Source organism: Peromyscus californicus, unplaced genomic scaffold (assembly GCF_007827085.1).
Source record: "Peromyscus californicus insignis strain IS unplaced genomic scaffold, ASM782708v3 Scaffold_5__1_contigs__length_169319896, whole genome shotgun sequence".
Classification (NCBI taxonomy): Eukaryota; Metazoa; Chordata; class Mammalia; order Rodentia; family Cricetidae; genus Peromyscus; species Peromyscus californicus.
In genome coordinates, this window is record NW_026294573.1 from 68,233,366 (window position 1) to 68,248,302 (window position 14,937).

At 45.0% G+C, this 14,937-nt stretch overlaps 1 long non-coding RNA gene across 1 annotated transcript; it reads left to right on the forward strand.

Moving 5' to 3' along the window:
- Positions 1 to 1,657: 1,657 nt before the first annotated feature.
- LOC128097634 (uncharacterized) lies at positions 1,658 to 13,278 on the forward strand. Its single transcript, XR_008213923.1, has 3 exons — positions 1,658 to 1,709; positions 10,034 to 10,188; positions 12,447 to 13,278. It is a non-coding gene; the product is annotated as an uncharacterized LOC128097634 (long non-coding RNA).
- Positions 13,279 to 14,937: the final 1,659 nt, after the last annotated feature.

A 14,937-nucleotide genomic window follows, 5' to 3' on the forward strand; every position in this document is an offset into this window, starting at 1 on the left:
AGCAGGTATGAGGGCTTGCTCCTTTCCCTGGAGCCATGTGAAGAGCTGTCCAAATCTCTGTAGAGCAGCTTTCTTCTGACCAACTCTACCTGGAGTGCCTCCACCTTTGAACGCCCACAGCCCCTGCTCGCTGAGCTTGGCCATAACCCCTTCCGGAAGCCCTCTGCATCCTGTCTCACTTCTGTCCCCCTTCTAATCACCCTGTTTCCTCCTAGTGTTTGGCTTTTTAGACCTGGCTGCTGCCGTAGAGCTTGCTGTTTCCTGCCCTTTCTTCTTCTGTGCCACCTTGAGTTAACAGGAGGCTGACCATGGGTGCTTAGCTGTCTCAGAATTCACCATCAGCGTTCACCGCCAGTGGACTACACCTGAATATTCTTTCTATTCAGTTCAAACCGGCATGTGCTTGAGATCAAGGCCACTCACACGAATGAGACCAAGTCTTAAACATTGAAAATAAGTTCTAATAACTGAAGGGGAAGATGGGAAAGTGTCCAAGAGGTCACTGAGAGACCTGTTAGCAAATGAAAAAGAGGCGCTCAACTCAACTAGGGTCAACTAACAGAAATTACTAACTTCCTTGTTAAAGGACCCAGGGTTGTATTTTATTTTATTTTATTTTATTTTTGTTTTTCGAGACAGGGTTTCTCTGTGTAGCTTTGCGCCTTTCCTGGAACTCACTTGGTAGCCCAGGCTGGCCTCGAACTCACAGAGATCCGCCTGGCTCTGCCTCCCGAGTGCTGGGATTAAAGGCGTGCGCCACCACCGCCCGGCTGGGTTGTATTTTAAAAACGGTGGGAGAGAGATCTTGGTGTGTTAGAGCCAAGGTGACCCATGATGGGTAAGAGACAGAGACATGTCCTGCAGGCAGCACTCACAGGGAGAGTTTTATTAGTGGGGGGAGGAGAGAGAAAGGAGAGGGGAGAGGGGAAGGGAGTGCGCAGAGCTGACTGGTGGGAAGAGAGAGGGAGGAAGGGAGAGAGAGCAAGAAGGGGGGGGTGAGGAGAGAAGAAGAGAGAGAAGGCGGGTGGGACCCAGCCTTTTATGAAGGGACTTCCTGTGTGCTGCACGCTAGCAAAAACAGGCTACTGAGTACTTAGGATGACTTGCCAGGATCCTGTGTGTGTGTGTGTGTGTGTGTGTGTGTGTGTGTGTGTGAAGGTATTGCCTGCTTATTGGTCAGGTCCCCAAGGGGTGGGTCTGAATGCTAACACCCAGGCTCCTTAAGAGCCAGTTGGAATTGGCAATAGTGATGTCTTCATGAGTGTTGTTGAACATTCCTTCCCTTTCTGGAAACAAGTCCTTACTCTTGCCCTGGCTGGTGCCCCCCCCCCCCCACCATTCACTCAGTAGTAGAGCTGTGAGTTAAGGCAGAGACCTGTCCAAAGCAGGGACTGTGACCTAAGTAAGGCTAAGCTCTCTCAAGGGAACTGGACTGGGAGAAGTAACACAAACCTGAAAAGAGGTTGGAACTTGTTTAGGAGTGGTCCTCCCCTAGACAGCCTGTCTCTTAGTTCTTGTTCTGGATTCTGAGTGACATTTATTCCTGTCTCCCAGAAGTTCTGTTCATTAATTCATTTAACAATAATGAAGTAATAACATAATAATTAACACTTATTTTATATGTGACATAATGAGAAATATTTTTCATTTTTGTTCTAGATTCCAATCCTTGGCACAGAGCTTCTAAAACCCTTGAAATTTCTGGATTGGTAGATGTCTTTTGTTAATTTTATCAGACCCAAATTTATGCTAATGAGGTTACTTGGGGTGGGGTTCCTAGCTAGCTCAGGGTGGTTCTTTTTGTGAGAAAGACAAAGTGATCAGAGGGTTGGAATTTTCAGTGACATCACTGACTTTCCCTGAGAAGGGAGGTCAGTGATCTGGGGGTGAAGTCCTATGGGTCATTATGGAACCTGAGGAGGGCATGGTGGGGGCCTCTGGTTTATAGTCAGTTGACCAGGGATGCTTTGAGAAGAATAGTGATCTACACTGGAGGTACACAGTTAAGCTACCTTCTGGGAATTGAGTGAATGTGGTGGTTTGAATAGGAATGGCCCCCACAGGCTCATAGACTTGAATGCTTGGTCATTAGGGGTGGTACTATCAGGAGGTGTGGCCTTGTTGGAGGAAGTGTGTCACTGTCGGGGCAGGCTTTGAGGTTTCAAATTCTCAAGCCAGGCCCAGTGTCTCTCAATCTTCCTGCTGCCTACGGATACAGATGTGGGACTTGTGGAACTCTCGGGTCCTTCTTCAGCACCATGGCTGCCTGTGTACCTACATGCTTCCTGCCATGACAATAATGGACTAAACCTCTGAACCTGTAAGCCAGCCCTAGTTAAATGTTTTCCTTCAAAAGAGTTGCTGTGAAGCCAGGCAGGGTGGCACACACTTTTAATCCCAGCACTGGGGAGGCAGAGGCAGACAGATCTCTCTGAGTTCAAGGCGAGACTAGTCTACAAAGCGAGTTCCAGGACAGCCAAGACTGTTACACAGAGAAACCCTGTCTCAACAAAGCCAAAAACCAAAACCAAACAAATGAAAGAAAGAAAGAAAGAAAGAAAGAGAAAGTAAGTTTCTATGGTCATGGTCTTTTCACAGCAATAGAACCCTAACTAAGACTATGAGTATACATACCATGATTATTCTTTTCCTTCTGCCAGCGTTTGGAGCAGAAACCTTGAGGATCAGGATTCACTGGGTGACACAGGATTCATGGTTTGCTAGACTACAGAGTAAGAGGGAAAAAAAGGAAAATGGGTTTTAGAAGGTGGACAAAGGAAATCTCCAGTTCACACACACCACACCCCCCCACACACACCCCACATGCACATACATGACAGAGAGAGAGAGAGAGAGACAGAGAGAGAAAGAGAAGGAAAGAGAAGGAAAGAGAGACAGAGAGAGACAGAGAGGGAGAGAGGGGAATTTTACTCAGCTTGTCTTCTTAACAAGCCCCACTAAAGTTGGATTTTGATTGTCTCTCAGTCACATCCCTGTGCTAAAGACTTGGTCAGCAGGGTTGAGCTACTGGGTGGTGGCTGGTGGAACCTTCAGGAAGTGGGCCTAGTCAAGGGGTCTTAGCTCACTGGAGGCCCTTGAAGAGGATCCTGGTCCCCTCTTCCCTTTCTCTTTGCTTCCTGGCTAGTGATACAACTGCCTTGTCCCATTGCAGAGTCCTGTTTTGACGCACTGTGTCACTACTGGGCCAAAGCGAGGCCATCATAGAACAGAGTCGCTAAGTCTCTGAGCTAAAGGAAACCTTTCACCCTTATACATTGGCTATATTTTGCTTTTCTTTTTGGTACCTACAAAATTTTGCTGTTTTGTAGGTTAAGAAATTTTGAATGCTGTTACTGTTTTCATGGTTTGCCCAAGAGTAAATTCAACCTGATAGGATCATTAAAATACTTTTTTTTAAACTTTTATTCTTGGTCATGTCAGCCACTGATGCTTAGGCCAACCCTGCTATTGTTACACTGTGTTGAGTCTCTCTCTGTCTCTCTGTCTCTGTCTCTTTCTCTCTCTGTGTCTCTGTCTCTGTCTCTGTCTCTCTCTCTCTGTCTCTCTCTGTCTCTCTCTCTCTCTGTCTCTCTCTCTCTCTCTCTCTCTCTCTCTCTCTCTATCTCTCTCTCTCTCCTCTTTCCTTTTGGACTGACAGCCTCCTCAACACTGTACCTCAGTAAGGAGAACTATCAACCCCACTTTTCTGGATGTTTCTGAAGTTACGTCACCTTTGAGGCAGTTAATGGAAGAAGAAAAGGTTTCTAGAACTCGATCTCCTTACTTTACTGCAGTTTCCCTCCATCTTCTAACTCGTCTTTGATCCAGGAAAAGCAAATATTTTATGCTCTCCTACCCGTGTGGCTAGGACTTCACCCCTGCCTCCTGCTGCTCATGCCAGCCCCATTTCTCGCGTAGCCGTCATGGAGAAGGGCGATCAGTGCAAGCCAGCTTCCATAAAGGGGTAAATTGAGGAAGTCACTGGGTTTAGGGTGACGTGCAGATTTGTCACGCTGTTTCTGGCTAAAAGGTAAAACATCTCCTAGAGGCAGTATATTGACAGTGTTTACCTTGTTTTTGACAGAATGAGGGGTGAATAAATTTGAGGGCTAATGTATCTAAGACTAAGAAAGGTACAGATGGAGTTTGTGGAAATGAAATTAATATCTTTCTTAGTGAGATGCTGAACTCAGCCGTGCTGTTCAAATCTTTCTTTTCATCTTGAACTCAGAAGCAGCACAGGACCAGCCTTATTTGGTAATTTCCTAAGGATAGTGCTCTATTCTGAGCTCTTTTAGAATTCTGGGTTTTTTCCTGGTATTTTAAGATAATCAGGATTTTTTCATCTCCTGACATGCCACTGATAAGAATATGTTTCCTCAGGGGTTTACTGCGTGAATCGCTGTAACACACTGCAGCTCTCATTATGAGATTTCCCTTTCTCCCCCCACCCCACCTTTTCTCTTAAATTTTATTTTGTTTTATTTGGGGGGGGATGGGTGGGATTGGGAGGCATGATGTGAAAGACACAAAGAATAAACGAAAAGAAAGTTTTAAAAAAGACTACTTTTCCTAAGACTTTCCCCCCAGCAAACAGACCTTTCCATTCTGTACACAGCCTGGCCTGGCTTTTGTCTAGAGATGACAGCTCACTCCAGCCTTTGCCAGCTGAGAGAGAAGTGTGACTGATTTGATGCCCCTGGGAGGAAGTACATCAAGAAACACTTGGGTGAGGTGGGGGGGGGGACATCGTACGTGTTTGCAAGACCTCTGGCCTCTACATTTCTTTAAATCTCATGATATCTCTGTTGGGGGAATGGACACTACACTTCCTGTTTCACTCACTGGAAAGTGAGATAGTCAATGAGACACATGACATCTCCAACAAAGAACACAAGGTCCCAGCACTGCTGAAGAGGACAGGTGGAGGTCTGACCTCCAGTACTCCTGTGACACACTGGTGGGTGAAGGCACCCTCCTCTTGGAGTGAAGGTGAATGATGCATTGCTTTGGGATATGGAGGAAAGTGAACTAACTGTCTTTCATGGTGGACAGACAGCAAAGGCCTGGTCTTTGTGGTGACTGTGCCTTCCAGTCCAGGCTCTTTGCACACTAGCAGAACGACTTTGGGCCTTCCCCACACAGTGTCAGTTTCCTCACGAGTACAAAGACATGCTAGTACCTACCTCACAGGTTGGAAAAGATGCTCATCTGCAGTCTGGGCTATAGACAGGGTGGAGTGGGTCTTACCACCAGCTTTTGTTATGGTATATGTTAGTTTTTGAAAATATTACTCCCTCCCCAATTTGGTGAAGACATACAATGAGATGGGACTGTTTTTAGACACCAAGGGGACTGATTATGGAGATCTGCTTCTAAATTGTTGTAGAATATCATTTTACTGGGCAAAGATGTGTTATAAGTTAATTCCTCAGAAACTACCAATAACCAAATACTACATGAAAAGCATATATATGCATGTATGTGCATTCTTGAAAAGCATTTTACACTTATATTTTAATTCATTTGTTTTTGTGTGTGTGTGTGTGTTGGATGGTGGCATTTGTGTGCCATGGCACACATATGGAAGTCAGAGGACAACTTTCAGGACTTAGTTCTCTCTTTTCACCATGTGTGATGTCTCTGGATACTTCCTATTGTATGCTCTCATTTTGTTGTGAGGTTGGTTATAACTCAATTAACGGATGTCATAACTCCCTAAGGTGTAGTCGCTAATTGCGTTTTGAAAATCATTGCTCTGTATTTTTAAGTTCTTCCCCAGTGGATATGAAGATTCCAGGAATATGCAAACATAACATCACACATCCAGGAAGTGTCTGCACATGGAAGTGTCTGCACGTGGATTTCAATTTGGAGTCTGAATTCTGGAGTTTGCTGTCTATACCTTCCTTTCTTAGGACTCATGCCCGCTGTTTTGCTCAGCACTCTCAGCCTTTCAGAGGCCATAAAACTGTTGGCTGGACCAATCCTGAGACAACGAAAACATACACTGGCATGAAAAGTACAGACCCTTGTGTGCCTCTCCTTTCTGGGTCAGCATGACAGGCTTCTTCCTGAGTGCTTGATACACAGAAAAATCTGGTGTGAGCTGGAGAGATGGCTCAGGGTTCTGAGCACTTGCTGCTCTTCCAGAGGACCCGAGTTCTGTTCCCAGCACCTAACTCAGGTGCCTTGTGTTCACTAAAACTCCAGCCCCAGCAGATTTGATGCCCTCTTCTAGCTTCCGTAAGTGAACACACAAGTGGCATACATTCACACACACACACACACACACACACACACACACACACACACACACACACGAGTAAAAATAATAAAAACAAATCTTTAAAAAGGAGAGGAAGCTTGCTTTCTTACTATATCTGAAAGTACAAGTTTGTCTGCTCCAAGGGAGGCACAAGTTCCTGGTCGACATCACAGGGGGAAAGGCCTACTATGTGCTTTCCATTCTGTGGACTGGAGACAGAACAAAACCAGTGGTAAAGGGGGCACAGTTGCACTCTGAGGGTCCATTTTGACATTCTGAATATGAATATCTTAAAGCAAGCCAGAAGGTACCCATATTCACATTTACTATATAGTCTGCTTTTTTTTTTTCCCGATGACATGTTACTTTCTGGAATTCGTTAAAACAATAAGCTTTGCAAATCTAATATAAAATATATCCAGTGTGTTTATGAAACAAAAAAAACAAAAACAAATTTTCCTGAGAACAGTCTGGAAAGATTGTTACTCTGACGTGGTTAAATGGAGGCCCTGACCTTCTCTGTGAGATCTCCCACTCAGGAGCTCCGAGAGTCTGACCAGCTGGAGCCCCCAGTGCCTCCCTGAGCTCGGCCCACTCAGCTGTGTCCAGCTGCCCCTCAGCCTGGCTAAGTGAGGCTTCTTTCTTAACATTCAAATTCTAATCCTCCCAGTTCGCATTTCCTGAACACATGATTCATGCAAAACAGTTTAATTTGTTACCAAAGAAAAGAAAGGCAGAAGAGAAGGAAGGAAAAGTGAAGGAAGGTTGCAGGCTCTGGGAGAGAACTACTGAAAATGGAATCGGTGCCCGGTGACCGTCAAGGCTCCCTGAGGACAGGGCAGGGCAGGGACACCCAACCAATGCCAGGCAGTATTTACCACGTGGAGGAAACCAGCGTGGGTCAGTCCTTACGCTGTCCTCACAGTGTGCACGCATCATGAAATTCTTTCTTTCTGCCTTTTGGATCATTGGCAGCTTCCTTGGAGTCACGCTTCTGGCTCTGGTACCTGACCCAGTGGCACCTCATGGGCAGGGCAACGTCAAAGCGGAAGTTAGCCATGTTGGATGGGTTTGTTTCACTGGGATTCTTGAAGTTTAGAGACACTCATAGTTCCTTCTCTGCTGAGGCTGAGAAGAATTACTACTGAACCTCACCCAGCCTGTAAGGCAGGAAGTTCTATTACATGTTTAGAGTTCAGAGTAATGAGCGATAGAGCTATAATCACATATGGCCAGTAGGATCTGTGAGCATGTACACACATAGGAGCATAAGTGTGAAGTATTTATTCGTGTGTTTAACTCTCCCCAAACCTAACAACTAAAGCAAAATCTTCCTGCTACCAAGGACCATTCACTGCTTCTGCCAGTATTTCCTGACCCAGGTCTGTGTTCCTTGGAAAACTAATTACTTCCTCGGCTTCTTTACTGACTTATTTTCTCTGGAATGGGGGAGTCTGGAAAACCTCAGGCTGTGTGTCCAGCCCCAGGCACTTCCTAAAGGTTCTTGAACTAGCATCATGTTACAGTCGGGTTGGAGATTAAGGAGTCAAGCATTTTTATTTTAAACAAAGTCCCTGCTTTATCTGAAATAATCTCGGCAGGGCACAGTGCTTGGAAACCATAGAAAGCTAGTTCAGAAGTATGCTTTTGGAAAGGAGATGAGAAATTCACTCTTGCTCCATGCTCACTGAAGCTCAGTAACTTGTTTTTTCCACAGATATTTATAAAGCGCCTACTACTGACAGATGTTGTCCTAGTTAGGGTTACTATTGCTGTGATGAAACATCATGACCAGAGAGCAACTTGGGGGAGGAAAGAGTTTGTATAGCTTACACTTTCACATTACTGTTCATCATCCAAGGAAGTCAGGACAGGAACTCAAGCAGAGCAGGAACCTGGAGGCAGGAACTTATGCAGAGGCCATTGAGGGGTATTGCTTACTAGCTTGCTTTTTTATGGTTTGCTCAGCCTGCTTTCTTGTAGAACACAGGACCACCAGCCCAGAAGTGACCCCACCCACAGTAGACTAGGCCCTCCTACATCAATCACTGATTAAGACAATGCCCTACAGCCCAGAGCCTGATCTTATGGAGGCATTTTTTTTTTTTCAGTTGGGGCTTCTTCCTCTCCAATGACTCCAGCTTGTGTCAAGTTGTCATAAAACTAGCCAGAATAGGTGCTTTCCTGGATTTTAGGTAACAAGATTATGATAACAAGGAGAGAAATTCTGGCTTTTGAGCTATTATTGGTACATTGAAATGGTACCTTGAAATTTGTCACAATATGGATCATGCTACATACTTAGGTTTTATGCCATTTTATACTGAGTGCTCACTCTGCTCTTATGTGATAGTACTTACATTATAATCTCAGTTTTACTGTTGGGAAGCTTAGGCTTGAGGAGGTGACGTACCTTGTCTAAGTACAAATGAGAAAGCAGGGAAGTGGGAGTTTTAATCTTTGATACTCTTCCATGGCTAGTAGGTTTTTACCTTAGAAGTTCATACTAATGCTTTGCAAAATTTAAAAATTATATTTGCTTATCGTGTGTATGTTTGTGTGCACAAGCGTGCCATGGTGCACACGTGGCGTTCAGAGGACAATTAGCAGGATGTTTTCTCCTTTTACCATGTGGGCTCCCAGGATGGAGTTCAGGTGATGGGTGGGGCAGGGGGAGGCACCGCCTTTACCCACTGATCTGTCTTGCTGGCCCGGCAATGGCTCTTTGTTATTACAGAGCAGCTGATCTCTCCTCCCCGGGACTGTCGAGTAGCACTGCCCTTGATGGTTGAGTCTCTCCATCTTGTTACTGTTGGATTTTCACTCAGGCCAATGGCTGTGTTTAGAGGTCCTGGGTAACAGCATGTATCTTTTTATTAATGATAGTTTTTAATTAGATGTTATGAGTTTGTAATTATCAACATAAATGTCACAGAGGCTCATTGTGAATATTTCCCCACAAGCACCTAAATGTAGCTGGAAGTTTTCCTGTGCCCACCTGGCTCCCGTGGCCTCGTGGTCATATAGCTGCTCAGACCCAAATGAACATACAGAAGCTTATATTAATTAAAACTGCTCGGCCATTAGCTCAGGCCTACCACTGACTAGCTCTTATATTTAAACTCAGCCCATTTCTGTTAATCTACATGTCACCACGTGTTCTGTGGCTTTACCTGTGTGCCATTACATGCTGCTCCCTGGACAGTGGACTGGCGTCTCCTCACTCAGCCTTTCTCTTCCCAGAATTCTCCTTGTCTGCTTATCCTGCCTGTACTTCCTGCCTGGCTACTGGCCAATCAGCATTTCATTTATCAACCAATCAGAGCAACACATGGAGAGATGGCTCAGTGGTAAGAGCACTTGCTGCTCATGCAGAGGACCAAGGTTCAGTTCCTAGCATCCATGTGGTGGCTCACAGCAGCCTGTAACTTCAATTCTAAAGGATCCACCACCCCCTCTGTCCTCCACAGGCACCAGACACATGTGGTGCACAGACACACATGCAGGCAGAACACCCACACACATGAAAAAGAAAATGACCTTAGAAGTGCATTGCTGGAGGGAGGGGTACTCTCCCCAATCCTGCTGACGCCTACTGTTTACCCTCTCCCCAATCCTGCTGATGCTTACTGTTTGCCCTCTCCCCAGGCCTGATCCAACTTGCTGTGGTTCCCCTGGACTGTGAACCCGAGAAGCTGCTGCTGTAGGACAGCAGGCAGAGTGGATTAGTCTGTCTCCTTGAATTTCTCTCTTTCTCACACCCAGGCCATGCTATGGCGGACAGAGTGCTGCCAGATGCTGAGGGTTACTCAGGTCCTGAAAGTCTTGTGGAAAGAGACTAGTTTGGCACTGGCATCAGAGAGAACAGCTGTCACTTGTCAGTGGTCTTGCTTCCAGACTAACAGCTACAGAAGAAGAAGGTACCGCAAATAGTATTTATTATTCTCAATGAAAAGATCGTTGTTCCCCTGGGGTAAGCCATCTGAAACCATCTACTGCATCTGAGTCCTTCCTTCCATCGTCCTTTCCAAATCAGATGAAAGAGAGATGTACCCGCGCCTTCATTTGGGCATGGTTCGAGGCTTGGCTTCCCCTACTTCGTCCTTCCCGCTTCTGCTCTGCTCAGTCTGTTATCACCATCCCCCTACGATGGAACTTCTTTTCATTTGACACTAAAATGTTTTGTTTGTGCAAATGTCTTCCTTATGTAACTGCTGTGAGGACGAAATCACATAAGTAATGATACTAATGTATAACAAATATACTACTATGGGCTCCACAAGGACCACCTGCATGACTGAGTCTCTGTGCTGATGCCCAAGATGACTAGACAGGCCCTGGCTTAGCAAGCACATACTCACACTGGCTTTGATGCTTTGTCATCACTCACTTGAAATTCCTAATAATTTTTGAAAAGGGATCCATATTTTCCCTTTGCATTGGGTTTTACAAATCCTGGAGCCCAGACTTAAATTTCTTCCACCCATAACCCCTTTATGCCTGAGAAATTTTCATGTTATTCTGATATATAGACACATAAAATAATTATACAAATCAAAAATTTACTTGTAAAAAAATCATAAAGTGCTGGGGATGTCTTTCTGTATGCTGTGAATGTGTTGCTCTGATTGATTGATAAATAAAACGCTGATTGGCCAGTAGCCAGGCAGGAAGTGTAGGCAGGACAAAGAGAGAGGAGAATAAAGCTGGGAACAGGAAGGCTTAGTTTGGAGATGCTGCCAGGAGAAGCAAGATGTGAAGTACCGGTAAGTCACAAGCCACGTGGCAACTTATAGATTAATAGAAATGGGTTAATTTAAGATGTAAGATCTAGCTAACAAGAAGCCTGAGCCATTAGGCCATACAGTTTAATTAATATAAGTCTCTGTGAGTTTATTTGGGTCCAAGTGGCTTCAGGACTGGCAGGTGGGAGAGATTTGTCCTGACCACAGGCCTGGGCAGGACTGGAAAAAACTCCAGCTACAATAAAGTACTTTATTTAAAATAATCTTTGGTACATATATTTATAAAATTTATGATTTATTAAAGACAAAAGAAAATTGCATATTAATAAGATGGAATACTATTTATTTTTATGTAAAGAATTAAATCTTGGCCTAATATTTAATACAGCAGAATTACAGTTCATCAATATTTTGATTTATGATCATCAATGCCAAAAATTCTGCTTCACACAAATATGATAGAAATTGGAAAAAGTATGCATAAGGCCATTTCAGAAATCATTGGAAATTCTGTCCTAATCCCAGACAAATTCATTTAACAATTTAAAAAAATGAACAAGTCATCAACTCAAACAACAATTGACTTTTACTCATCTATTTTTCTTTTGTTCTTTGAGACAGTGTTTCTCATTGTAGCCCTGCCTGGCTTGGTGCATGATCGTCACCAGGCTGGCCTTGAACTCACACTATTTCTCCTGCCTCTGTTCCCTAGAGTACTAGGATTTCTGGAGTAGGCCACCATGTCTGGTTCTCCAAGCAATTTTATAATTGCAGTATTCAGTAAGATGCCACCAATCTGATGGCCTGAGTTGGATCTTGTGGACCCACAATGGTAGAAGGAGAGAACCAAATCCTGTGTGTTGTCCTCTGACCTCCACATATGTACCATGGTGCACCCCCAACACAAAATAAATCAATGTACATGTTTTCAAACATTCTAACCCAATACAATCCAAAACTACTATTTGATACAGACTGAGAATGTATATATGTTTTTATAAGAGCAGAAAACTTTGCATGTACAGTAAAACACTGCAATTTATAGCAGATAATAGTCTTGAATCTGAGCCTGAGAGGTTCTGGTTGGTATGGCATGCATGAAGGCATGCACAGAGCCAAGTGTCCATATTGTGTGTTCAGAACCAAGGCTGTGGTGAAGTTGTGGAATGCAACACAAGGCAGACAGCTCAGACTTCATCACAGGCTTCATTCTGAATGGATTTTTAGTCTTTACATGCTCAGAAATCTTTCACTGTTGTCAAACATTTTGTGACTCCAACATTCAGTTCCACAACCCCATATGGGGTTCTTGCTGCTTAAGTGTAGCACATCTTGGTAAGTGGAAAAAGGCAAGACCATGCCTGTAGCTAGTACTGCTGCTGACACAGCATGACAGTCATTATTAAGACTGCTCTTTGTACGTGTCCTTTCAGGCACCATCTTTACCCAGCAGGCTGAGCAACTAAGACCCACTTACCACTGTGGACAGGCTTCATCCAGACCCCTGAGCAGCTGAACAGAATGAGAACAAAGAAGGAGCATGCGTTACTTTTTCATAACGACAAAATGCCCGACAAGAAGCCACCGGGGCAAGGACTTCAGCTCATCTGGCCCTGGTGGGAGAGGTCCAACAGTGTGCCAAGGCTGGAGGGGCCTGGCGGTGTGTTATGGTGGGAGAGGCCTGACTTTGGCGGTGGGAGCTTGTACACACCCCTTGTTCATATCATATCCATCTAGTGCCATTGCAAGAGACCTAAAGAACACTTCACATGTGGCATGTTTCAGGCACAGCTGTCTCTCACACAGCACAAAGAAATCTGAGTCCCTTCAAAGTCAAAGAATCAGTGTCACTGGAGGGTATATAGCATTTTGAGAAGGATGCCCAATTTTCCCTGCTCCTCTGATTCCCAACACGAAGCAGTAATAACCTTGCCCTGGCAGTATAGAAAGAATCATTGTATATTAGTCTCCAGAGAAGCAGAACTACAGCATGTACTTGTGTATTGTGCGTGTATATATGCATATATGTCATCATTGTGGTGGTTTGAATAAAAATGGCCCGCATAGGCCCATAGGGAGTGGCACTATCAGGAGGTGTGGCCTTGTTGGAGGAAGTGTGTGTCAGTCTTCCTTCCTGCTGCCTGTGGATTCAGATGTAGAACTCTCAGCTCCCTCTCCAGCACCATGCCTGTCTGCATGCCGCCATGCTTCCTGCCATGATGATAATGGACTAAACCTCTGAAACTGTAAGCCAGCTCCAATTAAATGTTTCCCTTTATAAGAGTGGCCGTGGTCATGGTGTCTCTTCACAGCAATAGAAACCCTAACTAAGACAATCATAGAGTATATATGAAGGGGTTGATTGAGAGAGATTGGCTCAAATAATGATGCAGGATGAGAAGTCCTGATGTGCTACCTTAAGCTTGTGGATAGGACAAGTCAGTCAGGCAGCTCTAGCACATCCCTAGAGGCCCCTGAACTGGGGAGCAGTACTTTAAAACCAGCTCCACCTCCAAAGGCCAGAGAACAAGGAGGGCTGATGTCTGAGCAGGGGAGAAAGCAAATGTCCCACTCAAGTAAAAAGGAAGCCCACCCTTTGCGTTTAAATGTGTGACGTCCTCACAGCGTACACATGTAGCACGTGGTCCTCGGCTTAACGCACTGCTTTGGGAGGTTGTAGAACCTGAGGAGGAGGGGCCTCACTGGAGGAAGTGGGTCTGTCAGGCTTCCTGGTCCACAGAGACGTGAACAAGCTGTGCTGCAGGAGCAGGCAGCAGGCCTCTCCCACATGACACCACGAGCTGAGGTAAGTCCTTCTCCTGAGTGACTTCTCGTCAGGTGTTTCTGTTGCAGCGATCAGACTAGTGACCAGTGCCCCTTCCTCTGCGTTTTCATCCTCTTTACATCCTCAGGGGGGTGGATATTGTCTGCTCACACTGGTGGCTGGATCTTTTTCACGCAAGTCTACTGATTAAAGTGTCAGTCATTTCTGAAAACAACCTTGTATACACACACCCAGAAATAATGACTTAGCGGCTGTTTGGTCGTCTCCTAGGCCCCTCAAGTTGGCACATAAAATTAATTACTCTAAGTGTGGTGGAGTGTTATCTTTCTTCATGAATCCAAATGTTTCACAGACATGCCTTGTGTGCTTGTGAGACACTTTATCTCCTGGGATCCTTTGAACTGGACAATTTGTGCTTTGCTCTTTATGGGCTTGTGGGCTAAATGCCTGGTCTTCAGATGGTGGCAATATTTTTGGTGGGAGGTTGTGGAAACGAAAGGGGCTGAGCTGGAGGAAGTGGGTCACTTGAGGTGGGTCCTTGTGAGTACCCCTCTCTCCTTCCTGTCTTGTCCTGGGCCCCACACTATTTGTCTGCCATGGTAATGTGAGCTGCCTCCTGGCCCAACAGCCTGAACCCTCTAGAATCAGGAACTCGATAAACCGTTCCTTCTTTAAGTTGCTCTTGTAGGTATTTTGGTCATGTGATATAGGGTAACCAATAAAAGGACGGATTTTTGCCCCCACCCTCCCTCCCTGAGCTCACAGGGAGAGATTAGATGCTCTAAGTGGTGCTGGAATGGAGAGATACTGAGTGTGCAGGTGTTCCCGAAGAAACCTAGAAGCAGCAGCAGAGCAAGGAAAATCCTAGCAGAGGAAATTTCTGAGTTGACCTCAGTTGGGCTGGCTGAGTTTGACTTATTTTCTTAAATATGACTCAAAAAAGAAGTGGAGATAATGGGACTTGTCTCACTGGCTTGTGATGAACGTTGGAGTTAATTTTGCGGAAACCTCGCACTATTATTGGCAAATGGTATAAAACAAACATAAGCTACTGTTATCTGAAGACACGTCTGTTTTCCCAGCAGAGCAATGAGTATAATTTTATGACTAAAACAAGATCTGAAGGAACAATTCAAAGG